We start from the raw sequence: 14,007 nt of genomic DNA on the forward strand, positions 1-14,007 counted from the left end.
CACGCTCTCCTGTCCCCGGTCCCCCGCTCCTCTCGGTGGCCTCAAGAAACGGCCTTGGGGGCAGGGTAACACGGCAGCCCAGGCACAGCCCGAGTGGAAATCCAGGCTCAGGCTGGGGTGCGCCGGATATCTGTCTGGGGTGGGGGCAGCGTCTGTGTAAAATGCAGCCCGAGAAACCCGGGCCCCTCCGGGCTCCGCAGCGCTTGGCCGCGGGCTCCACAGCACCCGGCCATGAGCCCCAGGCAGCTCAGCTGAGCAAGGGGCCGATGAGAGTGCCCCCAGGGTGTGGGGGGGGATGTCAGGAGACCCCCGGCTCAATCCCAGCCCCTCCGCCCACCAGCTGGGAGGCAGGCCGCCCCCCCAGCCCGAGCCTCTTTTCAGCCTCTGAAGGCGGGACAGAAAGGCCCTGCCTCCCAGCGCTGTTGAGCGGCTCCCGAGACATGAGGGATGTCATGTTTTCGGCTCCCGGGTAAACAAACACCTGGAAGAGAAGCACTGACTGTTCCCGGGGCGACTCTGCTAACTGCCCAGGAAGGCGTATCCTGAATCGACTTCACGGTGCGGGGGCCGGGGAAGGCCGGGGTGGGGGGCTCTCATACACGTGTACGCCTCGTACACCTCACAACTTAACTAGAAATGTGATTTTTCCCAACAGTGTTCTGGTGTGTCTGGAGCACAGCTTGACGCACAGGGCAGGCTGGTGGGGCGGAAGAGGTCGCCTGGGGCCACAGCATGGGACAGCTTCTTTGCTGGCCGCCGAGGCCATCTGAGAGCCACCTGCCAAGCCTGCAGGGGAGGGGTGTGGCCATCGCTTCTGACTCTGAAACCCAGGCTGACCTGTGGAATGGGGAAACGGTCTCCCCCCAGGAGGAGGCTGTGCCTGAGCCGGGCGATGCGCTGGAGGTCTGAGACCTGCCTGTATGGAAGCAGGGGACGGAAGTGAGGAAACCGGAGGCTAAGCGGCCCCTCGGCCCCAGGCCACGTGTGCACACAGCCATGTCGTCCCTCCCCAGGCTGCGTGTGCACAGAGCTGTGTAGGAAGCAGGTGTGAGGAAGGATGGAGCCTCCCGAGCTCTGGGAACACCAATTCCTGCTGTTCATTCAGCCCAGGAGGCTGGCTGTGTCCTGTCCTCAGACAGAGCTCCTCCGAGAGCTCTGGGCCTTGGGCCTGCAAGGGGACTAGGGAGGGACTTCCCTGATGGTCCAGTGGCTAAGACTCCGCTCTCTCAATGCAGGGGGCCTGGGTTCGATCCCTGGTCAGGGAACTAGGTCCCACATGCTGCAACTAAGACCCTGCACATTAAAAAGAGAGGGCGAGGACTGCGGAAGGGTCCAGGCCCGTGGTGACTTTCTCCAGATGTCCTTTGGGCGTCCAGATGTCTGCAAAGAGCTCATCCTCACATGCTGGTGAGGAAGGGTGGTCTCTCTCCAGCCCAGAAGCCATCAAGATGGCGCAGAGAGACCCGGTAGACACCGACAGACTCCTCGAGAGCTGATCCGGGAAGGGACAGGCACCCAGGCAGCCTGTGCTGCGGGCTCCAACAGGAGAGGCTGCGGGACTCGGCCGTGTCCCTGGCACCAGAGCCCGGGTTGACGGCCCGTGTGCCGCCTGCCTGCCAGCATCATCCTGGTGCTGGCTTTACTCTGTGGCCTGAGGCCTGGCGAGAGCCCCTCAGGCTCAGCACCGCTGCTGCAGCTGGGACAGGAGCCGAGGGGCCGGGGTGGGGGTGGGAAGTGGCAGAGTGGTCCTGCGTCCACGCCCTGGCCCTGCCCCCACTCACACTCGGGCAGACCCACCTCTCCTAGTCAGGACCGTGCCGGTGAACCGGGTGATGCTAACGTCAGACAGGGTCTTGAAGCCGGTGAGAAAAGGATGGTTCGAGGTGCAGACACTGGGCTTGGCGGGAGTGGGATGGGCTAGGGAGAGGCGGACAGACCTGATCTGGGGCTGCTGTGCCTCCTGGACGCCTCTCTGCCGTGGGGGTGCTGGGAGGAGGTGCGTGCCCGTGGGACGCTCAGCGGGCATGGGGCAGCGAGGCCAGGTTGGGGGGAGCGAGGCCCCTGGGTTGCTGGCCCCCAGGTCAGAGCAGCCAGGGCACAGCTGCTCTCCTCCATCTGGGGGCCTCCCCAAGGGGTCCAGGCTGACATCCCCCAGGGCGCCACGGAGCCTGGGCCCCTCCAGAGGGTCTGCAAAGCCCAAGAAAGAGACCAGGGTCCAGGAATTCATGCCTCAGTCCCTAAGGCTCTTGGAGCCCATGGGCAGCCTGACAAGGTAGGCAGGGGCAGACAGCATCTCCCAGCCATCACTGGGAGCCCCGTGGGCTGACTTCCCACCTACTTTGGGCGTGCAAAGCTGTGGCCGCCTTGAGAAGCGCTCCCACCATCCTCCTCCTCAGCCCCAGGCTCCCAGCCAGAAAGTGGGGGTTCGGGGGGCCCGAGGCTCAGGCTACCACCTCCCATGACCACTCCCACCTTCTTCACCTGACTTGCCCAGGGCCTCTGAGCCTGCGATGGGTGGTCAGGCCAGCACGGTTGATAAGTACCCACAGATGGGGCTGGGGAAACAGGGCCAAACCCGGTGGGCTTGGACGTGCTGGGTTCCGCCGTCTTTCCAGGTCTGCCAGTGACTGAACTGCCGTGGCTTTGAATTCCACACCTGGGGCATTTGTCTCCGACGCGGGAGCCCGTGTTCATCGCTGCTAGCAGATGTTCCTGGGAGGGGAGGGTCACAGCAGTCCATAAATTTAGGTGTGTGCCCCTAGATGGAGACGGATCCGCGTGTGGAGAGCTTGGTGGCCGCCCGGCTGGGAGAGAGACAGATCTCCCTCGGGCCGCCGAGAGGCAGCTCATTTGTTTGGGGGAGAAGTGGGGGCGGGTGGGGGCCCGTGCCTCTCATTTGTCTGGCAACGCCTCGGAAGCGTCCCTGCCTGCCTCAGCACCTGGAGCTGGGCTACCCCCCTCTCTGGCTCTGTGGCCTGTGGGATCAGCTGGTGAGGGGCTGGAAGGACCATGGGCGGGTGGGCACAGGCCAAGCGGGAAGTCAGGGAGGCGGCCGTGGAGAGGCCCGGGGCTGAGGCCCCAGCTCTGAGCTGCAGGCCCTGGAGCTTGAGGGCACGGCGCACAGAGCTGGCGCGGGCCATCGGGGTCTGCACACCTGCCCCCGGCCCCCGCCTCGGAAGCAGGAGCTCTTTCCCTGGGCACCGTGGTGTACTTGGCCCAAGCAGCCACCGGCCAGGGCTGGGCACAGGCCCCCAGAGGCCTCAGAGGTGTCCACTCGTCCGTCCTTGGGAGCGTGGCCCTCACGCTCGCCAGCCCTGCCCATCCGCCTGGCCCAAGCAGCCCCGGAGCCAGCCCGCGGGTGGCAGCCAGAGCAGAGGCGCTCGCAGGGCCGTGGGGGCCAGGAGGGGTGCCGCTGGGCTGTGCACAGACTCCAGCAGGAGACAAGGGGGCCGCCCGGGCCGCCCTTCCGTAGCACACGAGCTGGCCTGGCTCCCACCACTCCGGCCCCTGAAGGCCCCTGAGCCTCAGGCTGCTGGGCCGGAACCTGAGACGGTGCCCGCTGCCAGGAGGAGCGTCTGAGAAGCTGCTCCACGTGCCCGGTCAGCGCCAGGCCAGAGGAGCACCCGGACGGGCTGCCTTTCCTACCGCGGGTGCCCGCCTGAGCCCTTAGTCCCAGCCCAGCCAGGCACATGCCCTTAATGCCACCATTGTCGCAGGGCCCCGGGCCTGGGACGTCCATCCTCGTCAAATCCTCAGACGTGGATGCGATGGCGTGACGGCTGCTGTTTTGCAGGTGAGCGGACTGAGGCCTGAGAGACACCCTTGGTCCTGTGAGCCCATGGACAAGCAGAACTGTGTTTAACACCTGGGCATCTGCGTGCACAGAGAAGCTTGCAAGCACCCGCTCGAGGCAGGACTGGGCTTCAGCTGGTGTGGTCTCAGGTGGCGATGGCCCTGTTCCTGGTGCCCCCGAGCCCAGCGCTCTGATGTCTTGCCAGGTGGCTCTCGAACGCCCACCAAGGGACAGACAGAGCCTGCAGTCTCTCCCCGTATGCTGGTAGGGGAGCCCCTCCATCACGTTCAGCCTTCACCCCTCCCCAGCAAGACCAGCCCAGCCCAGCAAGGGTGTCCTCAGAAAAGCCCCCCAAGCACTGACCAGGGGGTGGGCAGGGGCCAGATGCCCCCCGAGCCCGGCACTGCAGCCCATGTTCCCACAGGGCCACCGTCGCTTGAATCCTGCCCACCGCCTGGGTGGGTGATGGAATTCAAGGATTAATAGTTTTGACAAGCTGAACCCTCTCTGACATGCTAATTATGTTTTCCCGTGGCTGCTAGTGGGCCCTTCAGGAATGTCACAACACAGCTTTCCTGGGGGAGGCAGGCGCTCAGCCCTTCCCAGGAGCCCGTACGGCTGCAGTGGCCATGCCCGCAGGGCTCCGTGTGGCCCCTGGAGCTGGGTGACCGCCCCGCTGGTAGCCCCTGGCAGCCCAGGTCCCCTGGGCCCCAGAAACCACAGTATCGTCACTCGGCACCTTGAAACACACAAAGGGAAGTCAGACTCCGAGGCCTGAAGGAAGGGGGGCTGTTTTTAGCAAAATTCACATCTCTGGAAAATCTCGTGCTTTCCAGGATATGTCCCTGGTCGGTAAGTGAGCGAGGCTCCGCGTGGAGAGGTGGCTGAGATGTGGGCCCACTCGGCCCCTTGCTGTCTCCATGTAGGACCCGAGCAAAGCAGCGGCCTGCTGAGGCTCCCCCTTAGAGACAGCCATCCCCATGGGGAGGGCATCCGCGTCTAGACCACTGTCACTGGCCAGGAGCCCACACTGTGTGGTCAGTGGGCTGGGGAAAGGCCCCCATCCTTCTCCAGCCCCCACAGGACTCGACAGGGCCCCAGAGGCTGTCTCAGGAGCCACCTCCCATCTCCGAGGCTGAGCCTCTCCGCCGGCGGCCACAGGAGCAGGGGGACATTGGGGTCGGAGTGGGGGGATGTTCCATGTGAGTCACAGTGTACTGAGTCCTGCCACCTACCCCAGCCAGGCCAGGGGAGACTGCCCGGCTTGACAGAAGCATGGGTCCTAAGTCAGCCCAGAAGAACGGCATGCAGGAGAAAGGGATTCTTAAAAAACAAAGAAACAGCCAACTGGAGGCCCCTGTGGAGTGCCCATCAGCTTCTCTCCTGCACAACAGGGCAAGACTTGGGAAGTTTTGCTGTGGAGTGTGGAGAACGCTGCTCACAAAGCCTGCGGCTCCCGGGGCTGATGGACGCGGGGCGCAGAACCCTGGGGAGGCGTCAGGAGGCTCTGCCCCCTAGTCTCTGACTCTAAGTGCAGTGAATGTCTTGTCTTGACGCCAAGCAGAGCTGGGAGAGACACATCGGAGAGAGGAACAGGAGCGAGCGTGCACTCGCCCTGATGGTGAAGAATCCGCCTGCGATGCAGGAGACCTGGGTTCGATCCCTGGGTTGAGAAGATCCCCTGGAGGAGGGCATGGCAACCCACTCCAATCTTCTTGTCTGGAGAATCCCATGGACACAGGAGCCCAGCGGGCTACGGTCCACGGGGTCACAAAGGGTCAGATATGACTGAGCGACTAACACGCTTTAATCTGCAAAGGAGAAGAATCACCCGTAGCCTGTTGCATGGGTCTCAGCAGCCAAGGGACCCATGAAGACCCAGGAGACCAAGAAGGCCGGAGCCCTCGGTCACACCTGAGGCTGCCGTCTCCCACTCAGGCCGAGGCCACAGGTTCACCCCCTGGGGCGGAGACCAGCAAGAGAAAGGGAGCGGGTGTAGCCAGGATCGTGGTGCTGATGTCATCAACTATGGCAGGAGTGCCGTCGAGAGCCCGCCAACTGAGGGCTAAACGCCAAGGGTCTCAGTAACTGTTTCTCCTCCTCTCCCATCAGACAGCAGGCCAACCGCACACAAGGTCACGAGGGGACCGGCGGTGTGAGCAGGCACGGCCCCGCCCCCTCCATACGGGGCGTGAGCAGGCACGGCCCCGCCCCCTCCATGCGGGGAGTGAGCAGGCACGGCCCCGCCCCCTCCATGCGGGGAGTGAGCAGGCACGGCCCCGCCCCCTCCATACGGGCTGTGAGCAGGCACGGCCCCGCCCCATCCATACGGGGAGTGAGCAGGCACGGCCCCGCCCCCTCCATGCGGGGAGTGAGCAGGCACGGCCCCGCCCCCTCCATGCGGGGAGTGAGCAGGCACGGCCCCGCCCCCTCCATACGGGGCCGTGAGCAGGCACGGCCCCGCCCCCTCCATACGGGCTGTGAGCAAGCACGGCCCCGCCCCCTCCATACGGGGCGTGAGCAGGCACGGCCCCGCCCCCTCCATACGGGGCGTGAGCAGGCACGGCCCCGCCCCCTCCATACGGGGCCGTGAGCAGGCACGGCCCCGCCCCATCCATACGGGGCGTGAGCAGGCACGGCCCCGCCCCCTCCATAGGGGCTGTGAGCAGGCACGGCCCCGCCCCCTCCATACGAGGCCGTGAGCAGGCTCGGCCCCGCCCCCTCCATGCGGGGAGTGAGCAGGCTCGGCCCCGCCCCCTCCATGCGGGGAGTGAGCAGGCTCGACCCCGCCCCCTCCATACGAGGCCGTGAGCAGGCTCGGCCCCGCCCCCTCCATGCGGGGAGTGAGCAGGCACGGCCCCGCCCCCTCCATGCGGGGAGTGAGCAGGCACGGCCCCGCCCCCTCCATACGGGGCCGTGAGCAGGCACGGCCCCGCCCCCTCCATACGGGCTGTGAGCAAGCACGGCCCCGCCCCCTCCATACGGGGCGTGAGCAGGCACGGCCCCGCCCCCTCCATACGGGGCGTGAGCAGGCACGGCCCCGCCCCCTCCATACGGGGCCGTGAGCAGGCACGGCCCCGCCCCATCCATACGGGGAGTGAGCAGGCACGGCCCCGCCCCCTCCATACGGGGCGTGAGCAGGCACGGCCCCGCCCCCTCCATACGAGGCCGTGAGCAGGCTCGGCCCCGCCCCCTCCATGCGGGGAGTGAGCAGGCTCGGCCCCGCCCCCTCCATGCGGGGAGTGAGCAGGCTCGACCCCGCCCCCTCCATACGAGGCCGTGAGCAGGCTCGGCCCCGCCCCCTCCATGCGGGGAGTGAGCAGGCTCGGCCCCGCCCCCTCCATGCGGGGAGTGAGCAGGCACGGCCCCGCCCCCTCCATGCGGGGCGGGCCCATCACAGCGAACCTCGGAGCTCATGTTCCTCCACTGTGGGAAGCGATGTGCTCTAAGTCTTCCTAGGTAAGAAGAGGGATGTAAGGACAAGGGGCGGCTCCTGGCAGCTACACAGTGACCGTGAGGACAGCCAGCCCACGGTCAGAGCCAACACGTGGAGAAGGCAGAGACAAGAGAAACGCAGAGGATCGAGGCGCCCTTGCGCGGTGGCTGGGCCCAGAGCCTCTGGGAACCTCAGTCAGAAGACGAAATAGACCCCCGCGTCTGCTCAGCGCGCTCATGACCTGGGAGCTACTTGCCATTTTACAGGTGAGGGGCTGAGGCTCGGGGGATCTAAGCTGTGTGCCAGTGATCACGGAGGAGCCAGGGGGCGTGGGTCTGCTTGGAGCCAGCCTTCCAACCCTGACGCACACACTGTTTTGTCGCATTTGGGCACCAGAGCCGTCCTCAGGGAGGGCAGGCAGACGAGGGGCTGGCAGCGGTCGCAGGCCAGGCAGCTCCCTGACTTCTCAGTAGGGAAATGGGGGAGGAGGTCAGCTGAGAACAAGGCTCCCACCACTGCCCAGAGATCGTCCGTCCCTGGCGAGCAGATCACGCAGCTGCAGGGAGCGTCTGTGAGGCGTGGGCACGCTGCGGACCTGGGTCTTGGGCACCTTCCACTGACCGGGCAGGGATGGGACCGCGAGGCCCAGCTGAGAAACGTCCCCGTCCCCATCCTCCCCACAGAAACGCCCAAACCAGCGCCTTTGGTGGAATGGAGCCAGCTGCTGGCATGGCGTGTAGGGGGGCGTGGGTGAAGAAGGCTCTTGTGTGCAGCTGCCCGGCTCCTCCGTGCTGCCTCGTGGAAGGAATCCATGGAAGAAACAGGCGGTGTTTAGAAAGAATCTGGGGGAAGTGCAAGAAATACCCTGTTCCCTGTTCAACTTCCCAGAACCTCTTCTGAAGTCTCAGATGCTGTGAGATTGCTGGGTGGCTGTGACCCCAGAAGCCCCACTTCTGTGGCTGGAAACGCTGCTTCGACACCTGGGAGGGACCAAGAGCAGCCTCCTGGTCCTTGACTTAAGAGGGGCCCCTGCCGCTCCGGGAAGGCAGCCTCCCTGCCCCACCCCGCACAGGTGTGCGACAGAACCAGGGTTCCCTGCCAACGCCAGCGAGGCCAAGGGGAGCCCGGCAGGCAGGCAGCAGGGTGGACGTCGGCCCCTCTCTGGGGCAGAGGGCATGAGAGGCCAGAGGCCTGGAAGGGGGCCTGGGGGCTTCGCCTCCCGTCAAAGGCAGAGGATGAAAGCTTCAGCTTCTCACAGCAGTCAGCTGGGACCCCAGTGTTGGGCAAATTGTACCTTGTGCCGCCTCGAATTTCCCCACGCCATGTGTGTGACTGTGGACCCGGGTTTATCAAGCTGGAAGCAGCCCCTGCAGAGGTCGGGGGTGGAGGGGGGATCTCTTGGCTCCGTTTTAAAGATGACTTAGCTCAGATCCCAAGTGGGAGGCAGAAGGAAATCACAACCCGCTGGGTGAACAAAACAGGAACGCAAATGCAATGAACAGAAGTAAGTCCATCCGCAGAGAGGAAGCAGGACGCACTTTCTTCTCACTGATTTTAAACTGAACCCCAGACACAGCGCAAGCGGGGTCGGGGCTGGCCAGCCACACCTCAAGGCACACCCTGACTCTTCCAGGAACCAGAGTCAGGCTTCACCCAGCACTCCTGAGCCCACTCGAGGGCGACTGGGGTGTGGGTTTGCGGCTATACGACCTGCCTCGGTCCAGGTCTCCATGGTCCCTGAAAAACCCCGAGGGGAGGGTTTCACAGGGCGGGTTTCCATGCAGCAGGTGGCTTAGTGAGACGGTGGGAGCAGACGCAGGAGAGTGAATGGTGGCGTCAGGGAGCCTCTGCGGTTCACGGCCAACGTGAGGGTGCTGGGAAGGAGGCCTGTGGGGGGGCGATGGCCCCCAGCAGGAAGAGGCCCTGGCCTGTGAGGCTTAGCCCTGGGCAGGGGAGGTGCCTGGGTCTAGGGTCCCAGAAACACAGGCTCGGGTGTGTCCCTCCCAGGCTGTGGACTGGGGGCCCCTGAGCTCTGAGCCCCTACTCACACGGGGGATGCCTGTGGGTCCCTGGGGAGCACTCCCTGCACCTGGCTGCAGAGAAGTGACACCTTCTCCTCGACTCCAGACAGGCGGGCGTGCGTGACACCGTGCCTGCTGGGAGTCCTGGGTGACCCCTCACCGACCCAGCATTTCATCTTCACAGTCGGGAACACACCGGCTCTTCTGGATTGATGGGGGCAGGCAGGACCTCAGCCGCAGCCCTAGCCCCTGGGTTTGGCCCAAAGAGCCAAGCTGAAAATGTATCACTCGGGCGTGTCCAACTCTTTGCGGCCCCAAGGACTTTAGCCCTCCAGGCTCCTCTGTCCATGGGATTCTCCAGGCAAGAATACTGGAAAGGGTTGCCATGCCCTCCTCCAGGGAATCTTCCCCACCCAGGGATCAAACCCGGGTCTCCTGCATTGCAGACAGATTCTTTACCGACTGAGCCACCAGGGAAGCCGAAAGAGCCGAGCAGGGGACGGATCCGCGTTTTCATTTTACAGCAGAAACTCATTTTCCACTTCTTGTCAAACGGGACTGCCTCTGTGGATGGAAATTCACCAGATTCCTGAAGCCACGGATGACTTTTAATATTATGGGAGTTCTCCATTTTCCACTAATTTAATTTCTGGGGCTATTAAAGGTAGCCTGAAGAAACACCATCTGTTGAGCCAGTGATAGACTGGAGAAGGAATTTCAGCAGCAAGATTGTAAATTTCCACTTTATCAGGGATCTCGGTATCTAAAATCAATTTGGGAAGGCATTGAAATGCTTATCAGGGGACTTTCTCGATCGGGGGCCTCTTCCTGCGCCATTTTTCATGTTGATCAGTCAGCTCCTGACATTCTCCATCTCGAGAAGGGCCTTGACGCTCATGTCCAGGTGCAGCCATCAGAAAGTAAAACACTTAAGGAATTTTATTATTTGTATCAAAATTCCAGCAGTCCTGAATCTGCTTCAATAACAATCTGGTGTGTCTCCATCAGAAGACCCTCTTTTCCACCGAGTGGGAGAAGACCCAGGCCGCAGAAGCCGGTCCCCTCACACTGTGGGGCTCCCTGACAGAAGCGTCCTCTCTCGTGGAGGTGGGCTGGGAAACCCTACGTCAGGAAGCCGCTCCCCCAGGGCCTCTGGCTGCCCGGGTTCACTTTCACTCTGTCAGTGACTTGCAGGTGCCAACTGCGTGCCAGGCACCAAGTGGCGGGGCCACACACAGCCCCGTCATCCCGGAATTAGCAGCGTGGGGGAGGTGGGCGAGAAATGGCCACTGGAGCCCTCCAGGGCCAGACTGCAGGTGCTGAGAAGGGCGATGGAGGAAGCAGGCCAGGGCTTGTGGGCAGAGAGGCCGTGCCTCCCAAGGGGGATGGTGCAGCTGAAATCCACAGGTGGTGGGGGTCGGGGAAGGGCGCGCCCTTGGGGCAGCAGCGAGCGTGTGAGGGACAGTAGACAGTGTCCCTCGGGGGCGTGAAGTGTGTGTGTCACCGCCCGAGCAGCCTGTGAAGACCCCGTCACAGCAGCGTCGGGGCGGGGGGGCGGGGGGGCGAGGGCAGGCGGGGCTTTTGTTGGAAGCGCTATCTTCATCCAGATCTGAGGTCCCGGCAGTTGCTCAGGTCCACTCGCAACACCCCTCATCAGGGGCCACCACACCTCCTCCTGATCACCCCACGGCCAGGCAACAGACCACCAGGGACCGACCGCCCCGGTGCCCCAAAGCCTGGAGATCACTCTAAGCAGCTGGCCCACAGAGCCGTGAGGCCCACCGGCCCCACACTGCTTGCCACGCAAGGCCTTCCTGCAACGCGGCCATGCACGTAGCGGTCACATGGGCCCACAGGACGCCCGGCCTCTGGTGGCGGATGAGCGCCTGGTCTGCGGGGCCACCCCCAGGACTGCAGGCCTGGCTGCCTCTAAAGTAGACGCTTGTTTTCCAGGCATCCTTGCAGGAGAGGGAGGCACCTGGGAAGGCCACGCAGACTCACCTTCACCAACAGCCGACACCTCTGCCAGGGGGCGTGTCTGCCGAGGGGGCAGCAAGGCCCCAGGAGGAGGCAGGAGGGGCACTGATAGAGAAAAGGGCGGGCCGGCCCTGATGGCCCTGAAACCCCCACGTGAGCCCAGGGAGGCCCTTAGAAGTGGGAAGCCCGGTGCCCGTGTGCGGCTGGCGAGCAAACCACTCCCGCCTGCAGGACGCGGCCCGTGGAGACCCCTCACAGGGCTAGGACATCACTGCAGCAGGGAGACCCCTGGGCCCTGCCATCGTAGCAGAAAGCCACGGCAGGGGAACAAACGGGCGCGGCCCATTTCCACAAACAGGCCAGCTCTGGTCTCGGGTCTGCTGGCCCCCGGACTATGCCGTTTCGTCCTCAGACCATCCCTGGAGGTGTCTGTGATGCCTATCTTGTTGCTAGGCAACCAGAGATGGGAGGGACCCGCTGGAGTCAGGGCAGCGGCTGCTCCTGCTGCAGGTGGGCTCACTGCCCCTCCCTCTGCCCAAGTGCCCCCCGACCCTACCATCTCCTTTCAGTGAGTCAGAGAAAAGACTGACCAAAGATGAATACACATAAAGAGATCTGTCGTAAGGAAGTGGCTCACACAGCTACAGAGGCTGAGGAGTCCCAACACCTGTGGTCAGAACAGGGGCGCTGATGGCATCAGTTTAGGTCCAATTCAAAGGCAGATGAGGGGGGCACCCCAGCGCAGGAGTCAGGCAGGGCGCCCTTGGCCCTTCCACAATCTGTGTTTGGCAGTGGGGGGGGGTCTTCAGCAGGTGGATGAGGCCACCCACGTTGGGGAGGGCCCCCACTTCACTCAGTCTATCAGCTCAAATGCTCGTCCAGAAACACCCTCACGGACCGCCCAGGACGGTGCTGAAGCAGACCTCGGGGTCCCGTGGCCCCGTCTCGAGGACACATCAACCTAGCCGGCTCGCTCCTGCAGGGGACACCACCATCACTCAGATCAGCATCGTCGTTGCTGCTAATTATTCCATCTGCGGATGCGGACCGACTCTCAGGGGTCAGGCAGCTGGCCTGAGGCCCTGGGGCTCACAGAGACACCGCCCGCGTCTCCGCAGCCCTGGGACGCCGGCGCTCCTGGGGGGGTGCACACGCAGCAGCCCCCCACACCAGGCCCCGGACTGTGCTCTGAGCCCCATGCAGCCCCTCTCCGGCAGGTGCGGAGGCTCCGGCCGGGCCGATTCACCAGCCTTGGGCCTCGTTTTCTCGCTCATGTCTCCGTTCCCAGCTCAGACCAGGCACCCAGCGGCCTTCCCCATCCTCGGCTCACAAAAGCCGGTCCCCTAAAGCCCCGCGGTGTCTCCCAGCCCTGCCTGGAGCCCAGCTCCACGGCTGCCCCTGAGGAGGCCAGGAGCTGGGAGGGGGCAAGGCCAAGGGTCAGTCTTGGCACTGATCATCCAAGACAGAGAAAGTAAAGCACGTCTGTGGAACCATGGCCATTTTCCAGCAGTCTGTCTTCAAGGCTGGGGGGACAGCCGGGTCTCCGGATACAATGTAATGATGTCCCAGCTCCCCGAGAATGAAGGCCCACAACCGGGAGGCTTAAACAGCAAAGGTACCCTCTCTCCCAGGGCTGGAGCCTGGCAGTCTGGACTCTCCGTTGGCAGCCGGCTTCCCTCCGGGCTCCCCCCCAGCCCTGCCTGTCATCAGCAGGCCTTGGGCCTCCTGGCTGGCGGCCCTGCACCCCCCTTCTCTGTGTCAGGCCTTCACGTGTTCTCCGCTCCGTGTGTCTGTCTGTGGACAGCAGACACACCAGGTGAACACGTGAGTGAAAGTCACTCAGTCATGTCTGGCTCTTTGTGACCAGACTGTATAGTCCATGGGATTCTCCAGGCCAGAACATTGGAGTGGGTAGCCTTCCCCTTCTCCAGGGGATCTTCCCAACCCAGGGATCGAACCCAGGTCTCCCGCATTGCAGGCGGATTCTTCACCAGCTCAGCTACCAGAGAGGCCCCTTCTCCTCCCACCTTCAATCTTTCCCAGGTTCTTTCTGGGAAAGAATCTCTGTAAGCCCATCTAATAGAACTCAAAACTGAGTCTGAGAATCAGCTCATCCACCAGTAAATGAGCTGCTTGTCAGAACAAAACTCAACACTCTCTCTAGAAAGACAAAAATACCCAGACTCTCAAAGCATCAACAATGTCAAGCACGCAACAAAAATGACGAGATGTGAATAAGCCAGGCAATGTGACCTATAAACGGCGGGAGGGGAATAGTTCAGGGAGATTGACCTTGAAAAGACCCCAGTGTTATAAACAGCAGACAAAGAGTTAAAGCACCTTCTATAAATATATTTGAGTACTAAAAAGAGATTATTTCATTAAAAATGAATAGGGGGAAATCTCAATAAACAAGTGGAAAGTATAAAAAAGAATGAAGAGAAACTTCTAGGACTAAAGAACTTAACGTGTTGAACTGTGACCCTTGCTGGATGGAGTTAATAACAGATGGAAAACGGCAGAAGGGGCCAGTGAACTGAAATGCAGAGCCATGGAAACTCTCCCCTCTGGCAAAGAGACAGAAAAAGTACTGAAAAAAGTGAACAGAGCTTCCACACCAGTGGGGAAATATCAAGAGATGCAACATACATCTCTTTATAATGGGCCAGAGGCAGAAGACTTGAAGGGCTAATGATCAAAACTTCCCCTCATTTTGTGAAGAACAGAAAACTTACAGGTTCAAGCCTCTCAGCCAACTCCAAGAAGAATGGAAGAAAATG

At 62.7% G+C, this 14,007-nt stretch overlaps 1 non-coding gene across 1 annotated transcript; it reads left to right on the forward strand.

Moving 5' to 3' along the window:
• Positions 1 to 1,192: 1,192 nt before the first annotated feature.
• TRNAE-CUC lies at positions 1,193 to 1,265 on the forward strand. The gene has a single exon. It is a non-coding gene; the product is annotated as a tRNA-Glu (tRNA).
• Positions 1,266 to 14,007: the final 12,742 nt, after the last annotated feature.

This window comes from Bubalus bubalis, chromosome 12 (genome assembly GCF_019923935.1).
Source record: "Bubalus bubalis isolate 160015118507 breed Murrah chromosome 12, NDDB_SH_1, whole genome shotgun sequence".
Classification (NCBI taxonomy): domain Eukaryota; kingdom Metazoa; phylum Chordata; class Mammalia; order Artiodactyla; family Bovidae; genus Bubalus; species Bubalus bubalis.